The 12,601-nt window shown below is 57.8% G+C and overlaps 1 protein-coding gene and 2 non-coding genes across 3 annotated transcripts in view; 1 reads left to right on the plus strand and 2 right to left on the minus strand.

Moving 5' to 3' along the window:
• LOC120381809 (zinc finger protein 850-like) overlaps positions 1–12,601 on the minus strand; it is a 288,805-nt gene that overhangs the window by 49,568 nt on the left and 226,636 nt on the right. The gene's annotated exons all lie outside the window — the stretch shown is intronic.
• Positions 5,558–5,639, minus strand: TRNAS-GCU. Its single transcript has one exon. It is a non-coding gene; the product is annotated as a tRNA-Ser (tRNA).
• Positions 11,924–11,996, plus strand: TRNAV-AAC. The gene has a single exon. It is a non-coding gene; the product is annotated as a tRNA-Val (tRNA).

The raw sequence follows: 12,601 nt of genomic DNA on the forward strand, positions 1-12,601 counted from the left end.
TCCTGCTGTCCCACTTGTGCCTCTCCGAGCCCCCAAACCATCATCCCTGCCCCCTGACCCAACCCCTGTTGAGCAACCCGCAGGCGATGCCATGGAGGGCTGGACCCGGGTACAGGGTAAGCGGGGCAAGCGGCAGGCTCGGGCTCCACTCGTGCCACCGGACACGGAAGCCCCCCGCAAGACCAGAAAGGGGGCTGCAGACACCGAGCCTTCCACCTTGCCCACGGGGTCGGCCCATCTGCCAGTGCCGGCTGGGGAAGATGTGGCAGCACCGGAAGGTACCACCATCCCTCCTCCGCAGTCCCTCCCTGCAGAGGCCTCCGATGAGGCCCCCCTGTTCCCTTGCCGCCTGTGCCCCCTGCAACGCCCGATGTGAGCGCTGCCTCGGGCGCGAGTGGGGGAGGACCCTGGGGTGGTGGGGGGTGAGATCCCTTCTATCTTTGAGGAGATTGAGGCCCTGGGTCTGACCCCGGTCACCCTGGGGGAGGACGACATCCTGCCAGCAGGCCTCGACCTGGCCGACCTCACCCCAGCTCCCCTTCCCCGAGCTCCAGCGTCCCTCCTGCTGCGCCCGCTCCCGCCTCCAAGGGTCCCTTGGAATCCTCAACCTGCCCAGCTGTGGACGGCACCCTGCTGATGGCCGCCCAACCTGTCGAGGCGACGGCCGGTGCTTTGTGGCTGGGACCCGAGCTACCGGGGTGTCCCTCGTTGGTGCGGGGGGACCGTGTTCCTTCCCGGGCGGGGGCCCCACCGAAGGTTCTACATCTCCTGATGCCGCGGCTCTGACACCTGCCATTGAGCCTGGGCCCAGCGTCACTGGCCAGGGGCAGGACATTAGCCCAGCGAGGGAGGGGTGTGGCAGTGACATCACAAAGGCCTTTTGCAGGACCTCAGCCTATTGGTCCAAGGTGGTGGGGAGGTGGTGACCTCACAGAGAGATGCTGACATCAGCCAGGCAGGACAGGGGTGAGGGGCCAGGGAAACCTCAGAGACCCCTGTGGCTTTGCTGCAGCAAGTCTCCTTCTCCAGGTCTCTCTTTGAGGACTGAGAGAGTATTCGGGTTCACGGACGTGAGCGCCAGGAGGTACCTCTTTCGAGTTTTCTCCTTCCCTTTTAGTGATTTTACTAGAAAACAGCCGTCCCTGTTTAGAAGGTAAGAGCCTCCTGGAGGTTTGAAACCTGTTCAGTCTGATCCATCTGGTGAGAGTTGAATTCTAGGCATGGAAAACATGAGCTTAAGGAGGCAGAATTTTATTGCACACCTGGGATTTTGTCCCTTAGAATCACTGGGGACATTGGGGTTTGTCCTTTTTGTTTCACCTTTTCCTCCCTCCCTCCTTTCTCTTCGTCTCTTGCTTCTTTTGTACTTTCTCCTGTTCCCCTCCCAACACCGGTAGGTATGTGTGTGTGTGTGTGTTGTGGGGGAGGGCTCTGCAGCTCTGTATCTATTGGGTTTCCGGGAAACGGGGCGGGCGGAAGCCCGCCCCATGCTAACGGATCCCCCCCCCAGCCTAAGGGGAGGTTCAACAGGGCATCAGAAACCCACTAATTGGGGGGACAACTAATAAAAGAACAGGGACAGGAGTGCGGTCAGAGGGTCATAAGAAGGGATCCTGACGGGGACACCGAGCAGAGAACCCCAGACAGCGCCCACAGCCCCTCGAAGGCATCAAGGCAGCCAGCGGATGCCGCCCAGAGGAACTCCGCCCGGAGACGGGAACGGACTAAGGATCGGAAACAAGCCCCACAGTCGCAGGAGTCCCCATTGGCCAACTGCCTCTCCCTGGTCACGTAGATGGCCATTTTTGCCAGGGCGAGGAGGAGGTTGACCAGGAGGTCTCACAACTTTCTGGGGCCACGGATAGGGAGTGCGTGGAGAAGGAGGTGAGGGGAAAATCGCAGCCAGAAACGCAACAGGAAATTGGAGAGGAGCCAGTATAGGGGCTGTGTTGGGGGGTGGTGGTTACCTGCTCCTGCCCTTTGGGGCTTAAAACAGGCCAGGAGAGGGCTGGGGCTGGGGCAAGGAGCCTGGGCTGATTGGGGGAAGCAGGCTCAGCGGGGGCCAAACCCCAATCAGGCCCAGCTGGCCCCTATAAGAGGCTGTGAGCCAGGAGCCCAGTCAGTCTCCCTCTGCTTGTAGCGAGAGAAGGACCTGGCTGCAGGGGGCTGGACAGAGGGTACTTGAGTGAAGCAGGGCTGGGGAAAGGCAGAGGAGCTGGGGAGCTCCAGCCTGGAAAGCCCCAGGCTGCAGCCTAGCAAAAGGCTAATAGGTCCTGGGGGTTGCAGAGGGCAGCCCAGGGGTAGGCCAAGGCAGCAGGTCCAAACCCTCCTTGCCAGTGATGCGTGGCTGATACTGCAGTCTGCCCCAGGGTGCAGGGCTAGACAATGACTGGCAGTAGCCTGGTACTGAGATGAGGTGGGGATAGTGGTTGGGGGTTCCCCTGGCAAGGGGAGACCCTGAGAGAAAGGGGTGACTGCCAGGAGGCAGCATTTCAGATAAAGGGGCACTGGGTCTTGGGTCTTGGCATTGCAAACCCTTCCCAAAACACCCTGCAGCCAGTAGCACAGTGGGATAGTTACCCACAGTGCACTGCTCTCTGTTGCCATCCACGAACTGCTAGCGTGGATGTGCTCTGGGGACACAAGGGGCATAGGGAGGACATTCAATAGCTGTTTAGTTAAAACACTTTAACTAAAGCAGCAATGCCAGGGGGTTGGTGGCTCCTTTCTTTCCTCACCCTGGAGTAAACTCAGCTTTTTATTCCATTCTTGATGTTTCATGGAATAACAACAGACGACCGAAGAAAGACGTGGACAGGGTGGGTCTCGGGAGGGGCAGAGAGTTTCGAGCGGTGGGCAGAGCAGGTCTCGGAGGTGGGGGCAGTGGGCAGGGCAGGTCTCAGGGGAGAGGCAGAGAGGTGTGGGTGGTGGGCAGGGTGGGTTGCAGGGATGGGTCAGAGAGGTGGCGGTGGCGGCTGGTGGGCAGACCTTGTGGTAGGGGGTGGAGAGGCACGAGCAGGAGGCAGGAAGGCCTTGGGGGAGGAGGGGAGCGAGCGAAAGGTGGCTCAGCCGTCCTCAGCCAAAGAGGAAGAGCGGGGGTGGGAAGTGGCCAAACAGGAGCAAGGGGGGAGCACAGGTGGAGCCACAGAGAGAGGAGAAGGGTGGGGGGCAGTGCCATGGTCTGGGCATCAATGGGCCCCCCACTTCCAGGGAGCTTCCAGCGCTCACACCCAGCCTCCCCAAATGCAAGAGCCATGGGCCACCTATTCTCTTCATCTTCACTAACCAAGCCCCTCCCCAAGCTATGTTGATGGGAGAAGCCCTCCTATTGGCACAGCGCTATCTGCACCGGGGTTAGGCTGATATAACTGCATTGCTTAGGGAGGTAAATTTTTTACACCCCTGAGTAATGTAGTTACACCGATCTAATTTTGTAGTGTAGACCTGTCCAAAGAACCTTGGGAGTAAAACTTCACCTGCTCCTCTGCTTTACTGAATCCAAACACCAGCAAAGCTTGTCAGGCCCAGATGGAGGTTGGCAGAGAGTCAGGTGTGTGCAGACATGATCCCTTCAGCAGCTGTAGGCACCATGGCTTAGCTGGCTAAAACCACTGTTTTGTATACAGGAGATCCTGGGTTCAAGTTCCAGTGGTACCTTACTGAGTTGCTTTTGGGGCACCTGGTATTGGCTACTGTCAGAAGACAAGATTCAGAGCTAGATGGACCTTCGGTCTAGCCTAGTGCGGTTTTTCTTATGTTTTAAATTACACTCACAGGCACTGAGGATAGAGTTACTGAAAGTTTGGGAGTTAGGAGCTGATAGGTCAGTGGTCCAGTCCCCTCATGGATGACCCCCTCCCTCTGGGACAGGGGCAGGTCTGAGCTCTCTCACCAAATGCTCATTGTGGCTGCCAGAATCTGTGGGCAGCTCATTTAGTTTATGCCAAGGGTGGAGTCCTGTTTTGTGCACTGTGTCTGAGAATGAAAATCCTAAACCGCCCTTTGAAATAACAAAAGCAGCAGGACGTGTTTCTGTCCCTGCCCCAAAGCAGACAGACCGATGGAGAAATGCCATGAGTCCAGGGTAATACTCCCTTGCGGTTTTACCATTTCCACTTGCTAAACCCCCTCCCAACCTTCTGGGCTCCTGGAGCAGGGGACTGAGCCTGAGCCGAGACATGGACACTGCAACTTTACAGCCCAAGCCGCATGACCCTGATTAATGTGACACGGGCCAGTCGTGGGTGTTTCATTGCACTGGAGACGTAGCCTAATGTTATGTCTACACAGTGATTAACACACCCAGGGCACCTGTCGCAAAGCCCGGCCAGCTGACTCAGAGTTAAGGGGCTTGAGCTGCAAGACTATAAAATTACAGGGCAGACAGATGGGTTTGAGCCCAAACTCTGAGACCCCACGAGGGGTGAGGGTTTCCAAACCCAGGCTTCAGTGTGAACACAAATATCTGCACCACAGTTTTTAGCCTCTCAGCTTTAGCTTCATGAGCCCACGTCAGATGGTCCAGGCCAGCCATGCTGCCGTCTTTATCCCAGGAGAGATGGACTCTAAGGGTACGTCTCCATTGCAATGTCAGCCCAGGGGTGGCTCGCTGTGCTCAAAGCAGCACCCTGGAAGCCCCATATTCACCAGTCTCATATAATGATGATACCGGTTTGTACAAAGTCTGCCTGGTGAGGTGTCATTTCAAAAGTCTGGGTCTGTTGAACATTAATATTGTGTTGGATTGTGTGTGTAGCATTGGCTGGGAAGTTTTGCTCTGTGTGTGTTACTGAGATGAGGTTGGGAAATGCCCACCACCAGCCTTTCAGGTGTGACAATAGAGGAGCCAGACTCGCTGCTGGCCCATTAAAGGGATCCACACTCCCAAAGACTATCCCAGGAACCGTGTACAATGCAGACTTCTCCGAGATAGCACAGCGACAATGGACACTGCTTGACTCACATCCTAGCAAAGGGACTTCCTAGCCAGTTGGAAGAAACTATGAAAGGGGGGGTAGAGACATTATGAGTTAGCCTCTCTCCCCCACAACTCAACAGCTGGAAACACACCTGGATGACAAACACTGAACTGAAATAATTCAGAAATCAGAAGAGAATAATAATAGTACATTCAAACCAAAGTCCCCAAACAGACTAGTAGTGGTTTTTCAGCAGAAAATTTTCAGTTTGGGGAATTTTGTTTTCTCAGTCAGACTTTGCCAAGGGAAGCAGAGGGAAAATGGTTGAGTTGTCTCCTTCAGAACAGCTTGGCCTAGACACTAGCTCTGGTTCACTGTTGTGGCCTTGCTCAGGTTGGGGGTATTTTAATTATTTGGGGAGGTCCCAGGGTGTTTGGGGGAGATTAAGAGGCTGTTCCCTTTTGAGATAAAAACTAAGAAATGCAGGACTAGAGAATTTTTAGAAATCTGGGATTTAGACATTTTATTTGAAGCAACAGGGGAGGCAGCTGAGATTCTGAGAAAGGTTTTGTTTGATCTGTCATTGTACCAAGGGGGGAGATGGTTGTCTATAAAGGAGAGTGAAGAGTAAATGCAGCTGATGAGGATGGGGTTTGAACCCATGCGTGCAGAGCACAATAGATTAGCAGTCCATCACCTTAACCACTCAGCTACCTCATCTGAGCAGCTAAGACAGGGACAGGAGGAGAAATCTAAGGCCGGCAGAGATAGGGAAACTAATGAGTTTTTAAATACTAAGCGTAAGCAGGGTCTGAATGAGCTCCCCCCTCACATCTAGTGAGGAGCTGGGGGAAGACTTCAGGAACAGGCCGTATTTGCACAGACCCCCCTGCTCTGCCTAGCTATGCAGCATGGTGGGGCCGCTTCCCCAAAATGACCAGTTTGGGATGGTGGTGGGTTACAAATCACTTTAGGATTGAGTGGAATGAAATGTTATTCTCCTCCCTGTATGAGTGAAGGGCAGCAGAACGTACCTAGGCCGTCCTGACGGAGGGGTGGGGGGGGAGGAATCGCTTTCATTGGACTGCAGAGAAGTGATTGAGGACGTCACCCTAACCCAGTGGGCCCCAAACATTTCACACTGCGCCCTCGTATCCATGGCTGTGGCCCCTCGGAAGCCGCGGTCGAGAACCGGGGCTGGGAGTGGGGCCGGTGCTTGCTGGCGAGAGGGGTGCGGACAGGGGTAAGGGGGTCGAGGCCGGGCTGGGAGCCAGGGGCCCAGGCTGAGGCTGAGGGTGGGGTTGGGGAAGAGCTGGGACTGAGTGGGGCTCCCTCCCTGCCCTCCATGGGGGCTGGCTCAGGCCCTGAGGTGCCCCCATCAATCTTCCTCTGTGTCCCCCTAGGAGTCACGCCCCACATTTTGGGGACCACTGACCCCTACTCGCTAAGCAGGGGCTAGTGATGCCAAAGCCCAGGGAAAGGGAGAACAAGTGCAGGGGCCCCAGCACCAGAACCATGACCCCCCCACACACTTCTGTGTGTGGCTCTGCCCCCTTCCACACCTTCCACCCACGGCCCCACCCACTGTCACCTCTGCTCCACCCCCTCCCCCACTGGCCCCACCCGGTCACTCCTTTACCCCAGCCCCGCTGCGGCCCCGAGACCAGAGAAGCTCTGTGCCCTGCTGCAGCCCCTGGGCCGTAGCAGGGAGTGGGAGCTCCTCCAGCCCTGGGGCTGACATGGGGGAGACTTTTCCAGGGGGGCCTAATTTGGCCAGGGCCCCTAGTCATGGGCCCCACTGCCCCCTTGGCGACAAAAGGTTTGGGGAGGCTGAGCCCCCCCGAGCCTCCATTACGAGCCGCCCAGGCTACCTCTGCTCAGTGGGTGGCCAGTCTCCCTGTGTCTCTGCTGTTCGTGCTGGGGAGCCCGGCCGGCCTTAGGGGTGGGGCCCCCGGCAGCCGCCCAGGGCTCCAGGGGGTCAAAGGGCACCGTGTGGCCGTGCAAAGCTGCTCACTGCTCTCCCCTGCCCCAGTGCTCCTCCGTGGCCCCACAGAGGGTGGGGGGGAGCGAGGAGCAACACTATGTGCTCCCTGCGTCCTGGTCACTTTCCCCACCTGGGCTGGGTTGTGAGGGGAGCATCAGAAGCTGCTGCTCTCTGCCCTCCCCTGACGCAGCCCGGCTGAGGAAAGTGACCTGGATGCAGGGAGCTCGGATGATGTCACTTCTCGCCCACCTCCCACTCCCCCACAGCCCCTAGCGGTGCCCGGAGGAGCAATGCCAGCTGCTCTATGCACACAGGTCAGTGTCCCCACATGGGTTAGGGGTGAAGGGGGTGCAGGAGAGGGGCAGGGGCTGGTGGAACCGGAGGGGCAGGGGTTAGGGTGAAGGGGTGCAGGAGGGCAGTGGCTGGTGGCACAGGAGGGTGCAGGGGTTAGGGGTGAAGGGGCAGGAGAGGGGCAGTGGCTGATGGCACAGGAGGGTGCAGGGGTTAGGGGTGAAGGGGTGCAGGAGAGGGGCAGTGGCTGGGGCGCAGGAGGGGCGCAGGGGTTAGGGGTGAAGGGGTGCAGGAGAGGGGCAGTGGCTGGGGGCACAGGAGGGGTGCAGGGGTTAGGGGTGAAGTGGGTGCAGAAGAGAGGCAGTGGCTGGTGGCACAGGAGGGTGCAGGGGTTGGGGTGAAGGGGTGCAGGAGAGGGGCAGTGGCTGGTGGCACTGGAGGGGACGCTGGGATTAGGGTGAAGGGGTGCAGGAGAGGGGCAATGGCTGGTGGCACAGGAGGGGGTGCAGGGGTTAGGGTGAAGGGGTGCAGGAGAGGGGCAGTGGCTGGTGGCACAGGAGGGTGCAGGGGCTGGGGTGAAGGGGATGCAGGAGAGCAGCAGTGGCTGGTGGCACAGGAGAGGGTGCAGGGGTTGGGGTGAAGGGGTGCAGGAGAGGGGCAGTGGCTGGGGGCACAGGAAGGGGCGCAGGGATTGGGGTGAAGGGGTGCAGGAGAGGGCAGTGGCTGGGTGTGTGTGTTGGAGGTGCAGGGGTTGGGGTGAAGGGGTGCAGGAGAGGGGCAGTGGCTGGGGGCCCAGGAGGGGGCGCAGGGGTTAGGGGGGAAGGGTGGCAGGGGAGGGGCAGTGGCTGGTGGAACCGGAGGGGGCGCAGGAGTTAGGGGTGAAGGGGGTGGAGGAGAGGGGCAGTGGCGGGGAGCACAGGACGGGGTGCAGGGATTAGGGTGAAGGGGAAGGAGAAGGGCAGTGGCTGGGGCACAGGAGGGGCGCAGGGGTTAGGGGTGAAGGGTGGCAGGAGAGGGCAGTGGCTGGTGGCACAGGAGGGGCGCAAGCATTAGAGTGAAGGGGGTGCAGGAGAGCAGCAGTGGCTGGTGGCACAGGAGAGGGTGCAGGGGTTGGGGTGAAGGGGGTGCAGGAGAGGGGCAGTGGCTAGGGGCACAGGAAGGGGCGCAGGGATTGGGGTGAAGGGGTGCAGGAGAGGGGCAGTGGCTGGGTGTGTGTGTTGGAGGGTGCAGGGCTTGGGATGAAGGGGGTGCAGGAGAGGGGCAGTGGCTGGGGGCACAGGAGGGGGCACAGGGGTTAGGGGTGAAGGGTGGCAGGAGAGGGGCAGTGGCTGGTGGCACAGGAGGCGCAGGGGTTAGGGGTGAAGGGGTGCAGGAGAGGGGCAGTGGCTGGTAGCACAGTACGGGGTGCAGGAATTAGGGTGAAGGGGGAAGGAGAAGGGCAGTGGCTGGGGGCACAGGAGGCGCAGGGGTTAGGGGTGAAGGGTGGCAGGAGAGGGGCAGTAGCTGGTGGCACAGGAGGGGCGCAGGGGTTAGGGGTGAAGGGGTGCAGGAGAGGGGCAGTGGCTAGTGGCACAGGAGGGTGCAGGGGTGAAGGGGGTGCAGGAGGGCAGTGGCTGGGGGCACAGGAGGGTGCAGGGGTTAGGGGTGAAGAGGGGCAGTGGCTGGGGGCACAGGGGTTGGGGTGAAGGGGTGCAGGTGAGGGGCAATGGCTGGGGGCACAGGAGGGGTGCAGGGGTTAGGGGTGAAGGGGGCAGGAGAGCGGCAGTGGCTGGGGGCACAGGGTTAGGGGTGAAGGGGGTGCAGGAGAGGGGCAGTGGCTGGTGGCACAGGAGAGGGTGCAGGGGTTAGGGGTGAAGGGGGTGCAGGAGAGGGGCAATGGCTGGGGGCACAGGCGGGTGCAGGGGTTAGGGGTGAACGGGGCAGGAGAGCGGCAGTGGCTGGGGGCACAGGGTTAGGGGTGAAGGGGGTGCACGAGAGGGGCAGAGGCTGGAGGAACAGGAGAGGGTGAAGGGGTTAGGGGTGAAGGGGGTGCAGGAGAGGGGCAGTGGCTGGTGGCACAGGAGGGGGCACAGGGGTTAGGGGTGAAGGGGTGCAGGAGAGGGGCAGCGGCTGGTGGCACAGGAGGGTGCAGGGGTTAGGGGTGAAGGGGATGCAGGAGAGCAGCAGTGGCTGGTGGCACAGGAGAGGGTGCAGGGGTTAGGGGTGAAGGGGGGGCATGAGAGGGGCAGTGGCTGGGGGCACAGGAGGGGGCGCAGGGATGAGGGTGAAGGGGGGCAGGAGAGGGGCAGTGGCAGGGGGCACAGGAGGGGGTGCAGGAGTTAAGGGCAAAGGGGACACAGCGTAGGGGTTAGGGCACAGGAGGGGGTAGAGTTAGGGGTGGGGGAGGTGCAAGGGTCGGGAGTGCAGGAGCTGGGGGTAAAGGGTCAGGGGGATCGTCCAGGGGCGATGGGGAAGTGCCAAAGTACAAGTTTTGCCCAGGGCACCATTGCCCCTAACGCTGGTCCTTGGTAACATTTCTTGCAGGGAGGGGGATGGGAGAGAGAAGAGGCGTTTTCTCTCTGTTTCTTTCCTCTCCATTTTCTGCTCCTTCCTTCAATTCCAGAAACCTCCCTTGTGTGTCAGACGGTGCAGTGACGCCCTCCCCACCCCAGGCCTCTGGAGCCTTTGGAGCAGGAAGATCCCAGGAGCTGAGGCTGGATCCAGGGGTGAGTAGCTGGCAGGAAGGAGTCGTAGCAGCTCTTCTGGGAGCGCAGGGGAGGAATGACTCCCCCTTCGCCAGCTTCTCCCCGTGGGGCTCCGGGGAGCAGGGAGGGTTGTGTGATAAATTCCTGTAACCCTTCTGCCCCTCTGAGTTGGCAGCAACAAGGGCCGGGCTCAGTATCTAGCGGTTCTGTTTCAATAACAAAATGCAAAACTGGCTCAAGCCCCCACCCAGTGACCTGGGACAATTACATACCACCACCCCCGGGCGCCTCTAGGAGGCAATACTTCCCCTCTCGCAAGCAGGGAGTCTGAGCCGCTCCACTCCACCAGCCGTTCCATGAACCGCTCCAGTGGTCCCTGCAAACTGCTCTGCTGGGGCAGCAAAGAGCCACCAAATGTTCTGAGGGCTGGAGAAAAATGCCTTCTAGGGAGCTATTGAAAGAGCTCAACCTGTTTAGCTGATCAAAAGAAGATTGAAAGGTGACTTCATTGAAGTGCTGAAGTGTCTTAATGGAGAGAAAGGATTGGGTATTAAAGGGCTCTTTAATCGAGCAGAGAAAGGCATAACAAGACCCAATGGCTGGAAGGTGAAAAGAGACAAATTCCTATTACAACTAATATTCAACAGCGAGGATGATTCACCACAGGAACAAGCTACCAAGGAAAATGGTGGATTCTCCATCTCCTGATGTCATTTCATGAAGACTAGATGCCTTTCTGGAATGTGTTTGCCCCAAAAGTAGCTCTTGTGTCATACAGGAGGCCTGTGATATGCAGGGGGTCAGATTAGATGCTCTAATGGTCTCTTCTGGCCATAAAGTCGACTCATTTCTGAAAAACTGAGTGTAGCATTGGGAGCAGCGTCTGATGTTTCCCTGTCTAGCCGGCTTGCTGCCTAGAACGAACGCTCCTTGAGTGAGGTGATCCCCAGGGAGTAGCTCAAACCTGCAAAGTGCCTGGCCAGGGGCAGGACATTAGCACAGCAAGGGAGGGGTGGGGCAGTGACATCACAAAGGCCTTTTGCAGGACCTCAGACTATTGGTCCAAGGTGGTGGGGAGGTGGTGACCTCACAGAGAGATGCTGACATCAGCCAGGCAGGACAGGGGCGAGGGGCCAGGGAAACCTCAGAGACCCTGTGGCTTTGCTGCAGCAAGTCTCCTTCTCCAGGTCTCTCTTTGAGGACTGAGAGTATTCGGGTTCACGGACGTGAGCGCCAGGAGGAACCTCTTTCAAGTTTTCTCCTTCCCTTTCAGTGATTTTACTGGAAAACAGCCGTCCCTGTTTAGAAGGTAAGAGCCTCCTGGAGGTGTGAAACCTGTTCAGTCTGATCCATCTGGTGAGAGTTGAATTCTAGGCATGGAAAACATGAGCTTAAGGAGGCAGAATTTTATTGCACACCTGGATTTTGTCCCTTAGAATCACTGGGGACATTGGGGTTTGTCCTTTTTGTTTCACCTCTTGCTCCATCCACTGTCTGATCCTCTTTCTCTTAGTCTCTTGCTTCCTTTGTCCTTTCTCCTGTTCCCCTCCCAACACCAGGTTTTTTTCTCCTGCTGATAACCGCTCACGTTAACTGATCACTCTCGTTATAGTGTATATGGCAACACCCATTTTTTTCATGTTCTCTGTGTGTATATATATATCCTACTGTATTTTTAACTGCATGCGTCCGATGAAGTGGGTTTTAGCCCACAAAAGCTTATGCTCAAATACATTTGTTAGTCTTTATGGTGCCACATGTTCTCCTTGTACTTTTTGCAGATAAATTAATGGAGGTTAAGTGCATTAATGGCTATTAGCCAGGATGGGTAAGGAATGGTGTCCCTAGCCTCTGTTTGTCAGAGGGTAGAGATGGATGGCAGGAGAGAGATCACTTGATCATTACCTGTTAGGTTCAGTCCCTCTGGGGTACCTGGCATTGGCCACTGTTGGCAGATAGGATATGGGGATGGATGGACCTTTGGTCTGACCCAGTATGGCCGTTCTTATGTTCTTATGAAGGGAGGGGCAGAGCCCTGCAACAGAGTTTCTGTAGTGTAGTGGTTATCACGTTTGCCTAACACGCAAAAGGTCCTTGGTTCAAAACCAGGCAGAAACATGATGGCTTAATTTTTCCCAGCTCCTAGTGGCCTGTCCCTGCTGTTGTAGGAGCAGCAGTGATTTCTATGCTCAATAGGTGTGTTATACTTCCCCCATTCCCATTTTTGTCTCCTCTCCCTCTCTGAATGCCTGTGAAGTGGCTTTCCCCCTCCCCCTCCCGCTCCCTCCTGCAATGCTTGTGGGATGAAGGGGCTGGTTGAACAGCTGGAAGATCAGAAGAGCTCCTAGATAGAGAAGGTGTCTGGGACTCTCATTAGGCAGCACTCACACACCCAGAGCAGGGACACTGCATGGACACTGCCCAAGGTGGAGTGTGACCCACCAGATGCAGCCAAGTCATCTCCAGTCGCAGGCCATGAGGAGCAGGTCCTTAAAAGGGGAAGGGGCCCTGTGCTCAGGAGTCACTCACAAGCTTGTACCTCCAGTGAATGCCCTTCGCCCCGACCGCCTGGCCAGTGGTTCGCTGCATTGCAGTTCATTGTGCCTCAGGAAGACTTACCTTCATCGCACCGTCCATCGCGCGCTGGGGACACTTACCTGGCAGAATCCTGTGCCTGCCTCTTGGCTTCCCAGGGGTGGCTACTTGCAGCCCAGGAGAAGAAG

This window comes from Mauremys reevesii, linkage group 14 (genome assembly GCF_016161935.1).
Source record: "Mauremys reevesii isolate NIE-2019 linkage group 14, ASM1616193v1, whole genome shotgun sequence".
In the NCBI taxonomy this organism is placed as follows: Eukaryota; Metazoa; Chordata; order Testudines; family Geoemydidae; genus Mauremys; species Mauremys reevesii.